The sequence below is a fragment of the Urocampus carinirostris genome, chromosome 14, assembly GCF_059441175.1.
Source record: "Urocampus carinirostris isolate Australia breed hairy pipefish chromosome 14, RoL_Ucar_1.0, whole genome shotgun sequence".
Classification (NCBI taxonomy): Eukaryota; Metazoa; Chordata; class Actinopteri; order Syngnathiformes; family Syngnathidae; genus Urocampus; species Urocampus carinirostris.
The window spans coordinates 3,682,223-3,703,471 of NC_142362.1; the positions used below are offsets into that span (position 1 = coordinate 3,682,223).

The window sequence follows — 21,249 nt, forward strand, 5'->3', positions numbered from 1 at the left end:
TTACAATGTGCTTCACAATTACCCATTCTCACACACGCACACACACACCGATAGCAGCGTTAACCATGCAAGGCAACAAGCTGCTTCCGTGTTTAAAAGTGACGCACTTATTTGGTACGTTTAGTTGCGGAAATTGGTCGAACTATTTTTTTTCCGTGGCCGTCATGTTTCATGACTTGAATTGAGCGTAGCCTTAGGGAAAATAGCGCCTTAGTTTTGCACTCCACCTCGATCTGTTATGCTCGCCGACTCTTTGGCTCCGCGATATGATTAGTGACGCATAATTCGTCCGACACAACAAATATATGAACTCATTCGTTGGCAACGCTAATTGGCGAATTTGATCAATCAGTTGTTGCAGCCCTGACTGATGTTTTTGATGTTGATGTTTTTGCCCTGAAAATGTTTATCCCACTGATGATCAGCTTTGATAAACAATTGACAAAAAAGAAGAAAACAAAGGGCTGAAGGGAAAAAGCCTGAGCTTGTCTTGGTCCTTGACTTCATAATAACCATGTCATGTAATCCCATTTTTATGGACCTTTATGCTAATATTTTTTATCAAGGGTGCCATCAAATCTAATGAAATGAAATGATCTGCATTTATATAGCGCTTCACATTTCCCAAAAGCGGCCGTATAGCCATGTAAGGCGCTAACCTGCTTATTGGGGGTATTAGGGGTTCAGTGTCTTACCCAAGGACACTTCGACATGTAACACGGACGAGCCGGGATTCGAACTGCGATCTCTTGATCCCAAGACAAGCGCTCTACCTCCTGAGCCACTGCCGCCCCAGATGGTAGCTACATTGACTGTGTCTGTTGTGACTCGTACCTACTGAATATAAGATTGTATGTAAAACCTTGTAGATATACTGGCTGCAAATCCTTGAGTACTTAGAGGGGTGCTAGTCCCTCTGATTGATTGCAGATATCCATTGTTGTCTTCATCAAAAGGGATACCATGTCAAATTGGGCTTAGAACCTTGCCTGTTCGCACAGCGCACGGCATAGCAAGAAATCACCATAGTAAAAAGTACTGGTTGTATTCTTCTGTCGCGGTTCTTGATATTTGTTCCAACTCAACTGCTTATTCAACTAGCATATTCAACTTCCGTCCGCTCAGGTGCTTTTGCGCTTATAATTCCCATGCAAAGGATTTATATATTTAGTTTACTCTTTTACTCCCTTTGGCTTGCCATCTCCCCCTCATTCTGGATCATTTCTCGTCTGGATCTTGACAATACTGGTGAATATGGCATAATGAAATGAAGGGTTGTTTTGGTCATAGCCCACACACACAATGAGCTATACTGTGTGGGCTACTAAATGCATTCTCTTATTTTGGACTGACCATCCAGTGGCCTCTGGATAGAGCACGACTATCGCCTCTCTGGCAATATTTTTACCCGGATAAAATGTCTTTTGAGGTCATATAGTTGCAAACTTTGGAAAAAAAACATTAAATTTAAGATGGATAGGGATTATTTAGATCAGCGGTTCCCAAAGTGGGCGGCACTGCCCCCCTAGGGGCGGTGGAAAAGATCTGGGGGGGCAGTGAGGAAGAAGAAGGTGTTAGGGGGGCGGTAGTCCGAAGTCAGAAATTTGAACGTAGTGCGGTTGTGAAATCGCAAAGCACTGCGGTTTTTTTCAAGGTTTTGTAGAGAGTGATGGAGTTTTGGCCAACCACAATTGTTACTATTTGATTTTTTAAAGCGCTGACCAATCAGGGGCAAGTTTTGATAATAGCACAAGCCAATAAACGTGGTTAAAAGTTTGCAAGCACCACACTATGCCACACACGCCGTGTGAGCTCATCGAGTGGCATGGCGGACTCCGTAAACATAGTCCCAGAGTCAACGAATGAGAAGGAAACTAAGAAGGGCGGTACTTCACTATTTTGGTTTTGACGAAGCGGACGTGGAACTGAAGAAAACGCCCGCAAAAGTTTGAGAACATATGAAGAAGCTGTTGAAATAACGTCTCCCCTTTTTTAAATTCAAGCATTAAAGGTGAGGTGTGTCATTTGAGGTGTTCTTAAAAAGTTTATTGTTAAATGTTTTCTCTATTAAAAGTGGGGTGGGTAGTTTAAGGTGTACTTAAAAAGTTAAAAATTAAAGAAATATGCTTTTGCTTTTTGTGTTTACGATGCCCAACTGGGTTTTAAGAACCTTTAAATATATTTTTTTCACCGCGCCTATCTGCTTTTACCTTTATCATCGTTGTTCTGACCACGGAGCGCATTAGGATAGAGGAAAGGAGGCGTTAGGGATTTGGGGGAAAGAGAGTGATATATTCTTTTATTCTCGGATGAAAATGGTGAAAGTAAGAAAGTAACTGTTTTAAATACCGTAAATTCCGGACTATAGAGCGCACCCGATTATAAGCCGCACCCGCCACATTTTGAGAGGATAGTCGCTTTTGTACTTACACAAGCCGCACCTGTACATAAGCCGCATGCGCCCAAATTGAAATATGTAACGTAATCATAAAATTAACCCAAACCCAACCTTGAGTCCCGCGATTTTAACCAAACACGAAGTTCACAGTTCAAAGACCACAGCCGGCAAAATAACGGAAAACGACACCAGTAGTTAACATTGGTTGCAGACCTGCAGAGTCCGGGTCCCGTTAAAAGTAATCCAAGGAAAAAAAGTGAATATTTCCAGAGGTAAGGGTGGGAAAAATATACATCCACTATTGTCTGCCGTGTCCACAAACACTCACCTTTACCGGTCCCCACTTCCCGTCATCCCCCGCGTCTGTTACGCCCCTTCTTTTTAATTGGTCAGTGCAAGACTTATCAGAATAAGTGTCCAAAATAAATACAAATAAATGCATTACAAAAATATACAGTTGCAAATACATATTATACATGGTTACACACATTTACAAAGAAAGACGGTACACCAAGAGAGTTTTCAAAGCTTTAATAATAATATTATAACTTTCGTCCCAAACTGTGCCTGTGAAGGGTAGCAAAACGCTACTAGACACACGCTCGCAACTCAGTGAACTGATCTGTTAAAAAAAACTATCCATTCTTGCAGAAACCACGGTAAACCGTCCTCATCTACCTCCTTATAATTGACGTCATCAAAGTTGTCTTCCCCAGTTCCACGCTCCCTTAATCAAATACACGCTAGCAACACGCATGCAAGGTAAAGTTTGCGTGCAGTAGCTCTGTTTCCTTCTTTATCGGATTGCTCGATTGTGTTTAGCTTGTAGGCTGCGTCATGTGCCTTGAATTCGAGCACCGCTGGCGGCTGTTAGAAAAACTGCATAAATTGGCCGCATCACTGAAAAAGCCGCAGGGTTGAAAGTTTGGGAAAAAAGTAGCGGCTTATAGTCCGGAATTTACGGTACAGTCCAAACTCCAACTGAATCCCCCCAAAAAGATGAAAAAATAAGTTTTTATCATAAGAAATGCATGTACTTGCATGCACATCATGACCAGGCTGCCTAAGGCTGCAGTCTAGACTTTAACCCAGGAGATGGCGTCGGAGAGTAACAAAATGTTCAAATCGTGCACCCCACCTTTAAGTACCGTATTTTCCGCACTATAAGGCGCACCGGGTTATAGGGCGCACCCTGAAAAAATAGTTTTTGGTCCTATTTTTGACATACATAAGACGCACCGGATTATAAGGCGCTACAATGGGAGCGTGGACAAAACAGTCGGATAGTTCAGTCCAACTTATTACCCCCTTAACATTCCCAAAGCTTGCAAAGCCGAAATACGTGTCGAGAACACGTGCGGATGCGGTGTCCGTAAGATGTCACTCAAATGCATCGTTCCATCATTCGGAAGGTTAAAGTCTTGGGATTCAATAAATGATAACCATTCCTTCGTATCTACCGGTATTTTCTTTTTCGCTCGCAACTTTACTGTGCATATGACAATAAACACTTGGAATTGAGTTGAATTTAAAAATAGACACTGCATTCCATCCATTATCTGCACCGCTTATCACAGAAACATCGAGTTCAGTCTGAAACAAGATACAGGGATAATATAGAAAGCCGGAGTAGCTCACCGAAGTCGTTGTGTTCATAATAATGTGCAGGCAATGTCCTCTTATATCCGTGAGGGTAGTAAATCCAGGAGAATACAATATTTACAAATACAGAATAGAAAAAAATGCTTTCTCTATGCCGTCAGCCACATGCTATACGCATATGTATTTTCGGCCAATTGCAGGCTTTGTTTCGCTGTTTAAGCCAACGGCAGCCTGTAAATTATAAAAAGGATCCGCCTCTTGACCTCCGAATAACTTTAGCCAATAGTGATTGTTTCAACTAATGATTGACACGTCTTTTTCGGCCAATTGCAGGGTTTGTTTGCCGTTTGAGCCAATGGCAGTCTGTAAACAATGAAAAGGATCCGCCTCTTGACCTCCGAATAACTTTAGCCAATAGTGATCGATTCAACTGATGATTGACACGTCTTTTTCGGCCAATTGCAGGCTTTGTTTGCCGTTTGAGCCAATGGCAGTCTGTAAATGATAAAAAGGATCCGCCTCTTGACCCCCGAATAACTTTAGCCAATAGTGATCGATTCAAATGATGATTGACACGTCTTTTTCGGCCAATTGCAGGCTTTGTTTGCCGTTTGAGCCAATGGCAGTCTGTAAATGATAAAAAGGATCCGCCTCTTGACCTCCGAATAACTTTAGCCAATAAAGATCAATTCAAATGATGATTGACACATTGGTTAGCCAATGAAACGCCGGTAAATAAATCCCAGCATCCACCGCGTACTACTTGGCGTTCGGGGGAAAATCGAGTCGGCGGCTGCAAGTTAGTTGGAAAACTTAATGTTGATCCATAAATAAGGCGCACTGTATTATAAGGCGCATGGTCAGCTTTTGAAAAAAATAAAGGCTTTTAGGTGCGCCTTATAGTGCGGAAAATACGGTAATCACATACAATTTGTTAAAGTTCCATACTTCTGTACTTTTATATCTGAAGAAAGTAGAATATCTAAGTTCTGGTAAGGTATTCTGTAAGTAAACATGGGATTTATGAATATAATTTTCACCTTTCTGTTTAACCTTCGGCTGTTCACCCTTGTGGTGTCCACATCCTCTTTTAAGTTAGTTAATAGCTGCAAAACGTGCTTACCACACAGAAGGTGAAAATGTTGTGTGACTTGTCATCGTCACCAAAATTTAATTGCCATTAAAATTTTAAATTGTGTGTGAAAAGTGATCACAATTGAAGGCAAGAAAGTCCTAATTACCACACTGATGAAGCAATTTTTCATGTTTTTTGAGTCAAAGAAGCTCATTATTTTGCTATATGCTGTTATTAAGATTTATTGCTACTGAATATTTCATCTTGTATGCATGCAAGCGGGGGTGCTTAAGGCCACCAAAGCCTAAAAGTCAAAACTAAAGTAAGTCGAACACAAATGCATGAAAAGCAGTCTCGTGTGAGATTAAAGAGAGTGGAAAGCGTTCTCACAACAGTCGCCAGTGGCGGCAGACTTCAAGGCCTGCTGTTAAATTGCTGTAATAGATTACATTTTTTCGCTCCGTTCAACACTCTTCCTCCGAAGGAACTTTCATTTGGCTGGGAGTTTCCAGCATCTCTTTATGATTATGATTTTTTTTTTCCTACATGTATTGAAACTTCGTTGTGATTTTTATAGAAGAGTGCATATCTGTGGTAGTTCTTTTTTGGGTGAAAACTAAATTATAGTGGCATGCAAAATAAATTCAAGATGATGTCATTCCCGCCTGAGAGTACAAAATAAGGAACATAGATCCACAAATAAAACAGAATTGCAGTTTTTATTATAATTATACAAAGAGTATAACGAAATTGGAGGTGTTCCAGAGTAAGAAAGCGATTGAGAGAGCGGCTGGCTAGCTACACGCTAGCATCAAGTAACAGCGATCTCAGCCAGGTCTGATTTCAATATTAGAGTCACGAATGTAGCGGTTTTCCAAGAGTTGTAGCTCCAGGTCATCAGTTCCTTGGGTAATGGATCTGGCGTTGGTGAAAAAGAATTCTCCGCAGGGGTGTCTTAAGAGAGTTGTTAGCCTAACCTTAGTCGATTCCCGGACTCCATAACAATCCACGAAGCATCCACTGGTGATCAGCATTTCTCTTCTGACTTTCCTAAGAGTCCGATTTAACGAATGAATTTGTTTTTGATTATTTCATTGTAATGAGCTAAGGCTAGGGCAGCACGGCGGCGCAGTGGTTAGCGCGTGTGCGGCACAGTTCTAAGGTCTCGGGAACCTCCTGTGCGGGTTCAAATCCAGCTACCGGACTTACTGTGCGGAGTTTGTATGTTCTCCCCGTGCTTGCGTGGGTTTCCTCCGGCCACTCCGGTTTCCTCCCACATTCCAAAGACATGCATTTCAGGTGGATTGGTCCAAATTGTCCCTAGGTGTGAATGAGCGAGCGAGTTGTCTGTCCCTGTGTGCCCTGCGATTGGCTGGCAACCAGTTCAGGGTGTCCCCTGCCCACTGCCCGATGATTGTTGGGATGGGCTGCGGCACCCCCGCGACCCTACTGAGGATAAGCGGGGCAGCTAATGAGATGAGATGAGCTAAGGCTACTAGCTGTAGCGTCGCCGTTTGTTTTTATGGCCAATTGTGCCAAACAACCGCTATCACAGTCGCACGCACAAAACTTTACCTTTAGTGACTAGTGTCGTTAAATTTGTCTCTGATTGGCCAGCGCTGTTAAAACTTGAACTGTGGCAATTCACATATATTGGACTATAAATCATTTAAAAAAGCAGTGTCTTGCGATTACACAATCGCAACACGTCACATCGCAATATCGATTACATATCGGTTAATCATGCAGCCCTATTTAGCATTTATCTATGGCTGGATTAGGTCCATTTTGGCACACTTCACGAAATATTATGGGCTATTCGAAACCATATTTCTAGATTATTTCAAGTGTGTTGAACTTTGATATCTGGACTTTGGAACTACAAACTCGTTTACTTTGTTTCCTTATTGCTTTACAGAATTATTTTGACAGCTGCCAAACCGAAAGTATTGCACTTTTCAGGCATGAAAACCTCTCAACTTTAGGAGAAATTCACTAGCCTTCATATTTTTTTTCCCACCGGACCTATCTGCTTTTAGCTTACTTTTATCGTTACGCTGAAGGAAAGAGGGACGGAGAGAGTAAATTCACATGCTTAGTCATGTTTTTGTTTGATTCCAGGATGAGTATGGTGAAAGTAAGAAAAGGACTGTTTCAAATACAGTCCAAATGCCAAGCCAAACCCCCAAAACATGAAAGAGGAAGAGTTTATTTTTATGTAATTTCCTACGTATCCGCAGGTTGTTCAATGAAAGATATATTTTGTACTGTACCAATATTTCTTGTCTTCATTATCGTTTGCCACATAATTACCGCATTTTTCGCACTATAAGGCGCACCTAAAAGTCTGAATTTTTTTCAAAAGCTGACCATGCGCCTTATAATACAGTGCGCCTTATATATGGCTTGACATTAAATCACAAGGTCTCGCAACTTACGCAACAGCCGCCGACTCGTTTTTCCCCCGAACGTGGAGTAGTCAGCGGTGTATGCTGGGATTTATATACCGGCGTTTCATTGGCTAACCAATGTGTCAATCATCATTTGAATCGATCACTATTGGCTAAAGTTATTCGGAGCCTCGGATTGGCTAGAGGGCCGAAACAAACCCTGCAATTGGCCGAAAAAGATGTGTCAATCATCCGTTAAATCGATCGCTTTTGGCTGAAGTTATTCGGAGCCTCGGATTGGCTAGATGGCCAAAACAAACCCTGCAATTGGCCGAGTTTAGCAATGGCGTAGCAAGCTTAGCAAGCTTGCTAAAGTACACCATAAAGAAACATGTTTTATTAGTCTGTATTTGCAAATAATTTACTTTCCTGGATTTACTTCACTCACGGTTGTAAGAAGACCATGATTGCGTATCATTATTGAACGTGAGAACTTAGGTGAGCTATGCAGCTTTATATTTTCCCGGTATCTTGTTTTAGAACGATCTTGATGTTGCTGTGATGAGTTGAGTGAATTAAACTCAATTCCAAGTGTTTATTGTCATATGCACAGTAAAGTTGCGAGCGAAAAAGAAAATAGAAACTAAGGAATGGTTGGCATTTCTTGAATCCCAAGACTTTACCCTTCCGAATGATATTTGAAATGACGCATTTAAGTGACATCGTACGGACACCGCATCCGCACGTGTCTACGACACGTATTTGCTTCTTTGCAAGCTTTGGGAATGTTAAGGGGGTAATAAGTTGGACTGAACTATCTGACTGTTTTGTCGACGTTCCCATTGTAGCGCCTTATAATCCGGTGCGCCTTATCTATGGAAGATATAGGACCAAAAGCTATTTTTTGGGGGTGCGCCCTATAACCCGGTGCGCCCTATAGTGCGGAAAATACGGTAAATCAACTTCATACTAGATTTTAGAAAAAACAATGATGCGATCATGGGCAGCACAGCAGCACAGTGGTTAGCGCGTTTGCAGCATGGTTCTGAGGTCATGAGATCGAACCTCCTGTGCGGAGTTTGCTTGTTCTTCCCGTGCTTGCATGGGTTTCCTCCCACATTCCAAAAACATGATTATCAGGTTAATTGGCCGGTTCAAATTGTCCCTAGGTGTGAATGACCGAGCGAATTGTCCGTCTCTGTGTGCCCAGCGACTGGCTGGCAACCAGTTCAGGGTGTCCCTTGGACACTTCCCGAAGATAGCTGTGATGGGCTCCAGCACCCCCGCGACCCTACTGAGGATAAGCTGTGCAGGTAATGGATGGATGGATCAGTCTTCTCTCTAACCTGCGCGCCTGCGCAATTGCGCACTGCTCGCACATTCTCAGCGCACAAGAAAAACTAGCCAGCGCACAAAAATGAGGGCTCAAAATGACTAATTAAGAAGCGATTTAAGTTACAGTGCATGAAGGTAAAAATACACGGGTTCCCCTGACGTTGTGTCCTAAATGCGGTATTTTGAAGTCGAGTTGAAGTAAGAAAGAAGTTGAGTAAAGTTAGTAGAGTTTGTCGAGAACCGGCTTCTTCGGCTCGGCTCACTAATAGGAACCGGCTCTTTCGGGTCCTAAACGGCTCTTCAGGTTGTTTTTGCTTCTTTAGTCCCAACATGACCAAATATTATGTAAGATTATGCACAAAATGACTTCAAGGAAGGGGGGAATAGAACAAAAAAGAAAAAAATACCAAATTGAAAAAGTAGTGAAAAGCTGAGAAAAAAAAGAAACAAAAGGAAGAGAAAAAAAAGAAGTGTAAAAAAGTGTGAAAAAAATGTAAGTTTTGGACATGTTTGATGATTAATGATCTTGCCACACTTGGGATTACGGTTGCTCACAGTTGTTTCAAGTGTTGCTCACCGACTTTGTGTGAACGCTCAGACCCCTGGAAAATTAGAGGGAACATTGGGACGGATGGATGATCCGATCATTCACCCAATCGGTCGAATAGTCTGTGACTAGTGGACTATTAAAATAGGAGTAAGTTGCAGCCCTAGTTGCTTACCTGAAAACGAACAGCACCTGATGTCGTAGTACACAGGTGTCAAACAGGCGGCCCGCGGGCCAGATCAGGCCCGCTAAGGGACTGAATCCGGCCCGACTACAACACTCAGAGAAGCGCAAGAGAAAAACAACCTGCAGGTTGAAATATGTCAACTTGATGTTGCCAAAGCCAGGTGCCTCAAACAAAGATACTGTATTTGTCTCTCTCTCTCTCTCTCTCTCCAACCCCCTTTCTCTCTCTTGCTCTCTCTCTCTCTCTCTTTCTTTTCCACTTTTCTCTCTCTCCCTCTCTCTCTCTTTCTCTCTTTTCCACCCCTTTTCTCTCTCTTTCTCTTTTCAACCCCTTTTCTCTCTCTTGCTCTCTCTCTCTCTCTCTTTCTTTTCCACTTTTCTCTCTCTCTGTCTCTCTCTCCCTCTCTCTCTCTTTCTTTCTCTCTTTTCCACCCCTTTTCTCTCTCTCTCTCTTTCTCACTCTCTCTCTCTTTCTTTCTTTTCCACTCTCTCTCTCTTTCTCTCTCTCTCTCTCTTCCACCCCTTCTCTTCCACCCCTTCTCTCCCACTCTGTCTCTTTCACTCTCTGTGTCTCTCTCTTTGTCTCTTCCTTTGTTGCTCTTTGTCTCTTTCTCTGTGTCTTTTAACCTCTTTTGCTCTAGCTTCCTTTTTTCCTTTTCTCTCTTTTCCCTTTCCCCATCATACCCTTTGCGCTTTCTTTTCTCTTTTCTCTCCTTCTGTCTTTCTATTTCTCTTTGGATTTCCTTCTTCCTCTCCCTTTCTTTTCCCCCTCTCTTTTTATCTCTTTTGTTTCTCACGCTCTCTCCCTTTCTCTTATTTTCTTTCTTTGTCCCGCCCTGTCTCCTTTTCCCTCCCTCTTTCTCTTATTTCTTTATCTCTTTTTTTTCGCTTTAATCTACTAGTCCGGCCCCCGACAGAATGTTTGTTCTATCGTGTGGCCCCCGTGTTAAAATGAGTTTGACACCCCTGTCGTAGTAGCAAGGTACTCTGTTTGAGTATGTTGTTCTCTCTTGGGCAAGGTCAGAAACAGGATATCTAAATCATTCATTTTCACTGTGTGTATTCGTGCAAGCGTGCAAGTGTGATGCCACAAAGATGTTAGGTAATGTGCAGCTGCCTATGACAACACCCAACAGAGGTGTCATGTGAACGAATACAAAGCAGGTGAAAGATAAGAAGGCAGGGAATACGTCCACGAGTGAGACGAGTGGGTCTGTATCCACATTTAGCGTGGTAGCATTGCGGCTTTGTTGACATACTGTCAAAACAGATGGCTGACACATGAGCCACATGGTAAGCAGCACGAGCGCGCAAGGCTTGTGGAGGTGAGTCGGGTGGGGGGAAACAAAACCCTGCTCTGGCAGTTCTGCAGTTAAGGTTCCCACTGTTTTTAGTTTCCCTGTTCTGTTTTAAAAAGGTAAGTTTGGTTCCATATCATATAATAATAATAATAATAATTTCCTTTGTATTGTCATTCTTTGTAAGAACGAAATGTCGATACACCTGACCCGTTGTAGCGAGCCGATGCAGCCGCAGCCAACAGAGGGCGCCGCCATTTTACCAATGTTATAAGTCTTAGGTATGACTCGACCGAGGCGCGAACCAGCGACCTCCCAGTCTCAAAGCGGGCGCCCTACCATCTAGGCTACTGAGCTGGTTATACAGTGGAACCTCGGTTCTCGACCATAATCCGTTCCAGAACCCTGTTCAAAAACCGATTTGTTCGATCACCGAAATCCGTTTTCCCATTCAAAATAATGTAAATCGTTTTAATCTGTTCCAACACCCTGAATGTTTACCTTGAATATTTAATGTAAACCTAAAGCTAACCCGGGCTAATCGTACGTCTGCGTTATCGAAAGATTACGCTAACATGAACGTGTAAAAATAAAAAAATCAGGTTGTTTGCAAGTCATTTAGCACCCGGGTCTCCACAACAAGTGGTGAGCGGTTCATTGAAAAGGGGGTTCCGTTCAAACACCCTCAATGTTGGGCTCCGTTCCAACACCCTGAATGTTTAGCGTAAACTTAAAGCTAACCCAGGCTAATCGTACGTTCGCGTTATAGTAATCTTATGAATAGGATTTCTTACCTTTGTGGTGGTCAGCAGAAGGCGCTCGCACCCCTCCTTCATATTTGGCTATTATTTCTTTCTTAAATGCAATAGTTGTACGCACTACTTTTCTTTTTTCACCTGTAGCAACTTTGCCGCTTGCACTGACTTTCTTCGGAGGCATAATAAGGGGCTCGCACCCTAGCGTACGCACTCACGCATTACCGGCGTTCGAACTCCGATTTTTTTGACCGAACAGCGAAGCAAGAATTTCTCGAAATCTTTGGTCGGACTCCGATTCGTTCGAACTGAGAGGCGTTCGAAAACCCAGGTTCCACTGTATTTCCCCCTCACGTCAGCGTGCTAACCCTCGCTCGGCTCATAATCTGCAAAAAGCGTACTATAAAGTGACAGCCCTCCTTCCTTTCTTCCCTCTTTCCAAAAGCTCCTTTTGTCAGAGCAAACGTCAGGGAATCAACAGCTGCACTTCTGAAGCTGACAGCTCAGAGAAGGGAACAAATGAGCATAGGCACCGTACAAGGATACCAGTGGGAGTGACACAAAAGACTCATAAGAGAGACTGTTGTGTGTGTCAGAATTCAGTGCTCACACAAATAGTTTCTTACATACTTTTTTGCCGTTGATTCATTGACAATACAGAAACACTGAAATTATGATCAGCTCCTTCGGGCAGTGGGCAGGGGGGACACCCTGAACTGGTTACAAGCCAGTCGCAGGGCACACAAGGACAGACAATTCCCTCGCTCATTCACACCTAGGGACAATTTGGAGTCCCCGGAGGAAACCTACGAGAAACATGCAAACTCCGCACAGGAAGGTTGGTAGCTGGATTTGAACCCATGACCTCAGAACTGTGCCGCACACGCGCTAACCACTGCGCCACCGTGCTACCCTAAATTATCTTTAAATTGAAATAAAACCAAAGTAATATTCTTTGGTAATCGCAAGGCAAATCAATATTTAGAAGTAAAAATGGATGGTGCTGCAATAGACACTGTATCAGAAATTCAGTTTTAAGGGGTGATAATAGACGATAGATTAAGCTGGAAAACACACATCAGACACATACAAACTAAGGCAGGGGTGTCAAACTCATTTTAACTCGGGGGGGGGGCCACAGGATAGAACAAACATTCTGTCGGGGGCCGGACCAGTAGATTAAAGAGAAAGAAAGAGAGAGATAAGAGAAAGAGGGAGGGAAAAGGAGACAGGGCGGGACAAAGAAAGAGAGAGAGGGAGAAAGCGTGAGAAACAAAAGAGATAAAAAGAGAGGGGGAAAAGAAAGGGAGAGGAAGAAGGAAATCCAAAGAGAAATAGAAAGACAGAAGGAGAGAAAAGAGAAAAGAAAGCGCGAAGTGTAGGAAGAGAGAAAGAGAAAAGGAAAAGAGGAAGTTAGAGCAAAATAAGTTAAGACACAGAGAGAGAGCCAAAAAGCTAGAGAAAAAGAGAGACAAGGAGGTTGAAAGAGTCAGAGTGTGGGAGAAAACAGGTGAGAGAGAGAGAGAGAGAGAGAGAGAGAGAGAGAGAGAGAGAGAGAGAGAGAGAGAGAGAGAGAGAGAGAGAGAGAGAGAGAGAGAGAGAGAGAGAGAGAAATACAAGTACAGTGTCTTTGTTCTAGGCACCGTTCTTTGGCAACATCAAGTTGACATATTTCAACCTGCATCTTGTTTTTCTCTTGCGCTTCTCTGAGTGTTGTCTCGCGGGCCTGATCTGGCCCCCGGGCCGCCTGTTTGACACCTGTGAACTAAGGTATCTAAAATAATGAATAAAGCCAAATTCATTTAAACCATAATGCATTGTATTTATGATATTGTTCTCTCGTTCTGCCATACTTAACATAGTGTGCAGAAGTCTGGGGCAATCATTACAAGAGTTGACTACATCTACTCTGGGTTTTCTAGTTAGGTTATGTTTTTGTATCCTAATGCAATTCATTCATAGTCCATTAAGCAATGCATTCAAACACTGCCGATTCAAAACATATTAACCTCAGTACATTTGAACGCAGGGTGCAGTAGAATCGAGATCCGAATATTGCCAATATTATGATTTTTGTGTGAACCGACTCAGAGGGTTGTCTAACAATATATTATTGACACGTCTTTGTATAGCCATTAATCACAAAATGTCTCAAAGGACTGCACCGGTAACAATTACACCATGATTTCATAAAATAAATGATCATACATGGAGAGAACATCCATGAAGATCATCCATCCATCCATTATCTGCACCACTTATCCTCAGTAGGGTTTTGGGGGTGCTGGAGCCCGTCCCAGCTATCTTCGGGCAGTGGGCAGGGGACACCCTGAACCGGTTGCCAGCCAGTCGCAGGGCACACAGAGACAGACAACTCACTCACTCATTCACACCTAGGGACAATTTAGACCAGCCAATGAACCTGACATGCATGTTTCTGTAATGTGGGAGGAAACCGGAGTGCCTGGAGGAAACCCACGCAAGCACAGGGAGAACATGCAAACTCTACACAGGAAGGTTCGAATCATGAAGATCTCATCTCATTTGCTGCACCGCTTATCCTCAGTAGGGTCGCGGGGGTGCTGGAGCCCATCCCAGCAATCATCGGGCAGGGGAAATAATATTAGGCTTAGTAGCAACTCGTAAAAAGGTACATAAAAACCTGAATAGTTTCCTGATTATTATTATTTTTTTTACGATGAATCAATAAAAATGTCAATACAACGAACATGACTCAAATCAACTTAAACATTTAATGAGCACGTAAATTTAAAATTGTAGGCACACCTGTTTTAAACTCTGATTGTCATACTAATGTTATGCTAACAGCTAATCAAGCTGCCTTCCACTTTAGCGTGCTTTTAATGCTCTCTCTCAATCACACATGCTTAATTGACAAACTCATGTTATGACAAGGGCGGCATTAGCTCAGGAGGTAGAGCGCTCGTCTTGGGAAGCCATGTTCCTCTTTTTTCCTCAGTTTTTTTCTCTAGCCACTCCTGTTCGCCACTTGGATGGAGGTTATGGTTCCCCGCTATCTGCTGTAGGTATTTTAAGCTGCTTGGTCTAAAATTAGGCCTTGCTAGAGTTAGCCACTTGCACCCATTCAGGCATCGTCCTCTTTTTTCCTCAGTTTTCTTCTTGGGATCAAGATGTCGCAGGTTTGAATCCCGGCTCATCTGTGTTATATTTCGAAGTGTCCTTGGGCAAGACACTGAATCCCTAATGCCCCCGATAGCAGGTAGTTGCCTTGAATGGCTGACGCTGCTATCGGTTAGTTAGTGTGTGAAAGGGAAAAGTGTGAAACACATTGTAAAGCGCTTTGGGAGGTCTTCATTGACTTGAAAACAGCTATATAAATGGAGACCATTTACATAAGAACTATTATCAGTCTCCTGCTTCTCTAAAATAAGTTAATTACACTCATCATCTTATTCACACACTTTTCTACCGCAGACTTTTAAAAATCTCTATCATCAGATTCACAGGCATGTCGGGACTTGGGGGTTAGCAGAGCTGCCTCTGTTAACTCCGCTCTAACGGTATTTTTCCTACTTCCCCCTGGTCGCTTATCCAATCCGATGGTGCGGGGGTGGGGGGCGTACGAGACTGACGGCAGGGGAGGCTTGGCTGCATCTGAGCCTAAATACCGTAAATTCTGAACTATAAGCCGCTACTTTTTTCCCAAATGTTCAGCCCTGCGGCTTATTCAGTGAAGCGGCCAATTAATGTAATTTTTCTAACGGCCACCAGCGGCGCTAGAGTATAAAAGGTAAGATTAAGACCAGTAGAATATGTGCGCCAAGAAAGACTGCAACCTAATTTTATGCATACGTTGTCTGTAAAGGAAAGGTACGTTCCGATAATGAGGAAGACGCCCTTGATGGCGATAGTTATAAGGAGGAAGTTGAGGACGATCTACCGTGAATTTCACAATTACGAGATGCTTTCTTTTGACAGACACGTTTGATGCATTGCGAGCATGGTACCTTTCAAAGGCACGGTTTGGGATGAAAGTTATATTATTATTATTAAAGCTTTGAAACTCTCTCGGTGTACCGTCATTCTTCGTAAATATGTGTAACCATGTATAATATGTATTTGCAACTGTATATTTTTGTAATGTATTTATTTTAGAGATTTATTCTGTTATGTGTTCTACGAGTAAATCAAAAAGAAGGGGCAGAGCAAACGCGGGCTGATGGGAAGTGGGGTAAAGCTGAGTTACCGGTAGATCTGTCTGTTGTCGCAGCGGACAATAGTGGATATATATTTTTCCCACCCTTAACTTTGGAAATATACATTTTGTTTCCTTGGATTACTTTCAACGGGACCCGGACTTTACAAGTCTGCATCATACGTTAATTACGGGTATCATTTTCCATTCATGATGCCGATTGTCTACTATTTATTTAGTTACAATTGTGGAACTTAGGGGTTAAGTCAGATGTGTCTTAATACTGTCATTGCCGACTCCTAGGCTTTGATTTTTGCATTCTGGAGATGGAATAAGAGCTTGCTCTGTCCACTCCACGCATCGGCCCGGTATTGCAGTACCTCCGGGAACGGTGCATTCGCAATGATCGCAGCAAGGCTTTAGGGCTAGGACCTTAGCTTGGCCTTTTGACTGAGAGTAAGTGTCCCGGCTCCTAGGCTTTGTAGCGTATTATGAACTGACCGATAACGGATAATGGATAATGAATAACGAAGATAGCTAAATAACCCTTAAAAACCCCAAAACCCCCACTTAGGACCTTAACTTGGCTTATGCTAGTAGCAAGGCTTTGATACTAGTAGCAAGGCTTTGATGCTAGGTCCTTAGCTTGGCCCTAGCTTGGTCTTTTGGGCCTTAGCTTGGCCTCTTAGCTTGGCCTTGATGCTAGGTCCTTAGCTTGGCCTTTTGATCTTTGATTTTTGCAATTCGGAGATGGAAAATGAGCTTGCTCTGTCCACTCCACGCATCGGCCCGGTATTGCAGTACCTCCGGGAACGGTGCATTCGCAATGATCGCAGCAAGGCTTTAGAGCTAGGACCTTAGCTTGGCCTTTTGGCTGAGAGTAAGTGTCCTGGCTCCTAGGCTTTGTAGCGTATTATGAACTGACCGATAACGGATAATGGATAATGAATAACGAAGATAGATCGATAACCCTTAAAAACCCCACTTACAGCCTGTTCTGGGTTTAACTTGTGATTGTGTCACAAGTTTTAATGCGTGCGCACGCGGCTTGTACAGAGGTGCGGCTTGTGTACGTACAAAAGTGGCAAATCACTTAAAAAGTGGTGGGTGCGGCTTATAATCAGGTGCGCTCTATAGTCCGGATTTTACAGTAATCATCTTTGAAATATATTTACTGGGCCCGTCGAATAAATAAAACTGACGAGACCCGATAATCGACCCGCCTGATAATCGGTCAACCTTTACTCTGTTTCCTGCCTTTTGCTTCCATGTTTAATTCATATCCCTAAAGGCGATATCAAGCCCGGTTCCGATTGGTCAGACCGAGTCTACCCGAGCGCAGACTCATTACTTTGCAGCGGATGTGCCGTGCCTGGCGCCCTAGCTCAACTTTGGCACGGCAGCATGACATCATCACTGCAGTGGTCAGTTGCAAGCAATGGTGATTGAATGTTAATGATTACAGAATAAGCAACATTCGTTTCACAGAGTTTCTCACGCTGATTGTGTGCGCGACAGGCCTCGAAATGAAACTGAAACTTGAAACGAAATCAGTGTCTTCCACTGGATAAGAAGGTCAGTGCCTGGAGCAACACGCTGCCATCCAACATTCATTTGAACGCAAAGCTGTCTTTTTGGTCCCTGATCCTGCCCGAAGCAGCTAGTGAAGATTATGGGAGTACCCAGATATTGATTCAGATAATAACAGTTCCTCCTGACTCAGACCCTGTACTCATTATGGCTGAAACATTTAGGTAAGGGTCCAAAAATATCACTGCTCCCGGTAAACATACAGTGGCTTGCGAAACTACCGTATTTTCCGCTCTATAGGGCGCACCGGGTTATAGGGCGCACCCCCAAAAAATTGTTTTTGGTTCTATATCTTCCATACATAAGGCGCACCGGATTATAAGGCGCTACAATGGGAACGTGGACAAAACAGTCAGATAGTTCAGTCCAACTTATTACCCCATTAACATTCCCAAAGCTTGCAAAGATGCGGTGTCCGTACAATGTCACTCAAATGCATCGTTCCAAATATCATTCTGAAGGTTAAAGTCTTGGGATTCAAGAAATGCCAACCATTCCTTAGTTTCTATTTTCTTTTTCGCTCGCAACTTTACTGTGCATATGACAATAAACACTTGGAATTGAGTTTAATTTAAAAAAAGACCCATCACAGAAACATCGATATCACTCTGAAACAAGATACTGGGAAAATATATAGCCGGAGTAGCTCACCGAAGTCGTTGCGCTCAATAATAATGTGCAACCATGGTCCTCTTATATCCGTGAGTGTAGTAAATCCAGGAGAGTAAAATATTTACAAATACAGTACAGAAAAGTAAAATACTGTTTTCTCTATGCCGTAGACAACCAAACATGCTATTCACATTCGTCTTTTTTGGCCAATTGCAGGCTTTGTTTTGCCCCTTTAGCCTATGCCAGCCTGTAAATGATAAAAAGGATCCGCCCCCTTTACCTCCGAATAACTTTCGCCAATAGTGATGGATTCAAATGATGATTGACACATTGGTTAGCCAATGAAACGCCGGTATATATACATACCCCGAGCGACTTGCAGCTGTAATCGCAGCAAAAGGTGGCACTACAAAGTATTAACCTAATGGAGCTGAATAATTTTGCACACCCACTTTTTGGTTTTTTATTTGTTAAAACATTGATACCCGTTGCCTCCCTGCTTGGCGTTCAGTATTAGGGGTTGGAATTGGGAGGTTTGGTCACCTAATGACTCCCAACACCTCAGTTGGGTTGAGCAAGGGGGCTGGGAACCCCCTCCTCTAAATCAATCTCCCAAAAAGAGTCAGAAATGACTCTAGCCACCTCCCACTAGGGGGATATGGCTGCGGTATATGATATAATATAATATTTGTTAAAAAAGCTTAAAATATCCAATGAAGTGTGTTCCACTTCATGATTGTCTCCCACTTATTGTTGATACTTCACTTATATCTTTATGTCTGAAGTCTAAAATGTGGCAAAAGATCACAAAGGGGGGGGCAAATAGTTTCGCAAGCCACTGTAAGGTACTTAAAGAAGAGGAAAAAGTGCTAAAAAACAAACCATGCATCGAAATTGTATTTAGTACCGAATGCAAATCGATCCGAAAGTAATAAAGATTTGTTCAAATTGATTTTCACTCTGCAGAGCTTTTCCTCCGCCTGCAAAAGCTCACTCACTCTGTTGCATTACTAACTATTGACCTATCGGGATTATCTGGAGTAGGTAAACCGCTTACCAAATCCTTGGAGCAATTTATGTACTAATGAGTGTACAAGTCAACGTGTTTTACAATACTCTCGGCAAAATCCAAGCGATTGAGAGCGAAGTGTGGAGTGAGCCTCTCGTGTTTACATAATGTGAATGAGCTGATAGCAACGGTTCAAGTACCGTATTTTCCGCACTATAAGGCGCACCTAAAAGCCTTTATTTTTTTCAAAAGCTGACCATGCGCCTTATAATACAGTGCGCCTTATTTATGGATCAATATCAAGTCGCAAAGTCTTGCAACTAACTTGCAGCCGCCGACTAGATTTTCCCCCGAACGCAAAGTAGTCCGCGGTGTATGATGGGATTTATATACTGGCGTTTCATTGGCTAACCAATGTGTCAATCATCATTTGAATCGAACACTATTGGCTAAAGTTATTCGGAGGTAAAGGGGGCGGATCCTTTTTATCATTTACAGGCTCGCATAGGCTAAAGGGGCAAAACAAAGCCTACAATTGGCCGAAAAGGATAAATGTGAATAGCAAGTTGGGTTGACGGCATAGAGAAAAACAGTATTTTACTATTCTGTACTGTATTTGTAAATATTTTACTCTCCTGGATTTACTACACTCACGGATATAAGAGGACCATGGTTGCACATTATTATTGAACGCAACGACTTCGGTGAGCTACTCCGGCTATATATTTTCCCTGTATCTTGTTTCAGACTGATCTCGATGTTTCTGTGATATCTATTTTTAAATTAAACTCAATTCCAAGTGTTTATTGTCACATGCACAGTAAAGCTGCGAGCGAAAAAGAAAATAGAAACTAAGGAATGGTTGGCATTTCTTGAATCCCAAGACTTTAACCTTCCGAATGATATTTGGAACGATGCATTTGAGTGACATCGTACGGACACCGCATCCGCACGTGTCTACGACACGTATTTGCTTCTTTGCAAGCTTTGGGAATGTTAAGGGGGTAATCAGTTGGACTGAACTATCTGACTGTTTTGTCCACGTTCCCATTGTAGCGCCTTATAATTCGGTGCGCCTTATGTATGTAAAATATAGGACCAAAAACTATTTTTTCGGGGTGCGCCCTATAACCCGGTGCACCTTATAGTGCGGAAAATACGGTACTAATGAGTGTACAAGTCAATGTGTTTTACAATACTCTCGGCAAAATCCAAGCGATTGAGAGCAAAGTGTGGAGTGAGCCTCTCGTGTTTACATAATGTGAACGAGCTAATAGCAATGGTTCTAGTAGACTTTGCTGAAAAAGTGCCCAGTGTCTTAACCAGGGTTCGGAAACCTTTTTGACCTAAGCCATAAAAGCAAAATATGTATTTAGTTATTTATTTCTTGAGAGAGAGCCATACCATACACCACAGGTGTCAAACAGGCGGCCCGAGGGCCAGATCCGGCCCGCGAGACAACACTCAGAGAAGCGCAAGAGAAAAACAAGCTGCAGGTTAAAATATGTCAACTTGATGTTGCCAAAGCCAGGTGCCTCGATCAAAGACACTGTATTTCTTTCTCTCTCTCTTTTCCACCCATTTTCTCCCACTCTCTGTCTCTGTCTCTTTCACTCTCTGTGTCTCTCTTTTTCTCTTCCTTTGTTGCTCTTTGTCTCTTTCTCTCTCGGTGTCTTTTTAACTTCTTTTGCTCTAACTTCCTTTTTTCCTTTTCTCTTTCTCTCTTCCTACCCTTTGCGCTTTCTTTTCTCTTTTCTCTCCCGTCTTTCTATTTCTCTTTGGATTTCTTTCTTCCGCTCCCTTTCTTTTCCCCCCTCTCTCACGACGTTTTATTTTTGTTTCTCACGCTCTCTCCCTCTCTCTCTTTCTTTGTCCCGCCCTCTCTCCTTTTCCCTCCCACTTTCTCTTATTTCTTGATCTCTCTTTTTCTTTCTCTTTAATCTACTAGTCTGGCCCCCGACAGAATGTTTGTTCTATCGTGTGGCCCCCGAGTTAAAATGAGTTGGACACCCTTGCCATACACGTTGTTGGGATTTAACTATCAAAATGTACCGTTTACCTAATTGTTCGAATTAGTTATCAGACTCCATTCATCCAACAATTATGCGCGCTCGTTTATTCACAACAGCAGATTTAAGTGTGCCCACAGCAGACGACTCCCCCCCCCCCCCCCCCCCCCCCCCCCCGATTCGTCCAGGATAATTTATACATTTCAACAAACAAATCAAAGACATCCCACTATTCCCCAGTTTGCTATGTGTCATCTGCAACTAAC

General features: G+C 42.8%; 1 protein-coding gene and 2 pseudogenes across 15 annotated transcripts in view; all 3 read left to right on the plus strand.

The window, feature by feature from the left end:
- The window catches only part of caska (calcium/calmodulin-dependent serine protein kinase a), a 194,921-nt gene that overhangs the window by 23,384 nt on the left and 150,288 nt on the right, over window positions 1-21,249 (plus strand). The window lies entirely within an intron of this gene.
- On the plus strand, window positions 16,069-16,158 carry LOC148352463 (U2 spliceosomal RNA; annotated as a pseudogene).
- LOC148352464 (U2 spliceosomal RNA) lies at window positions 16,436-16,589 on the plus strand (annotated as a pseudogene).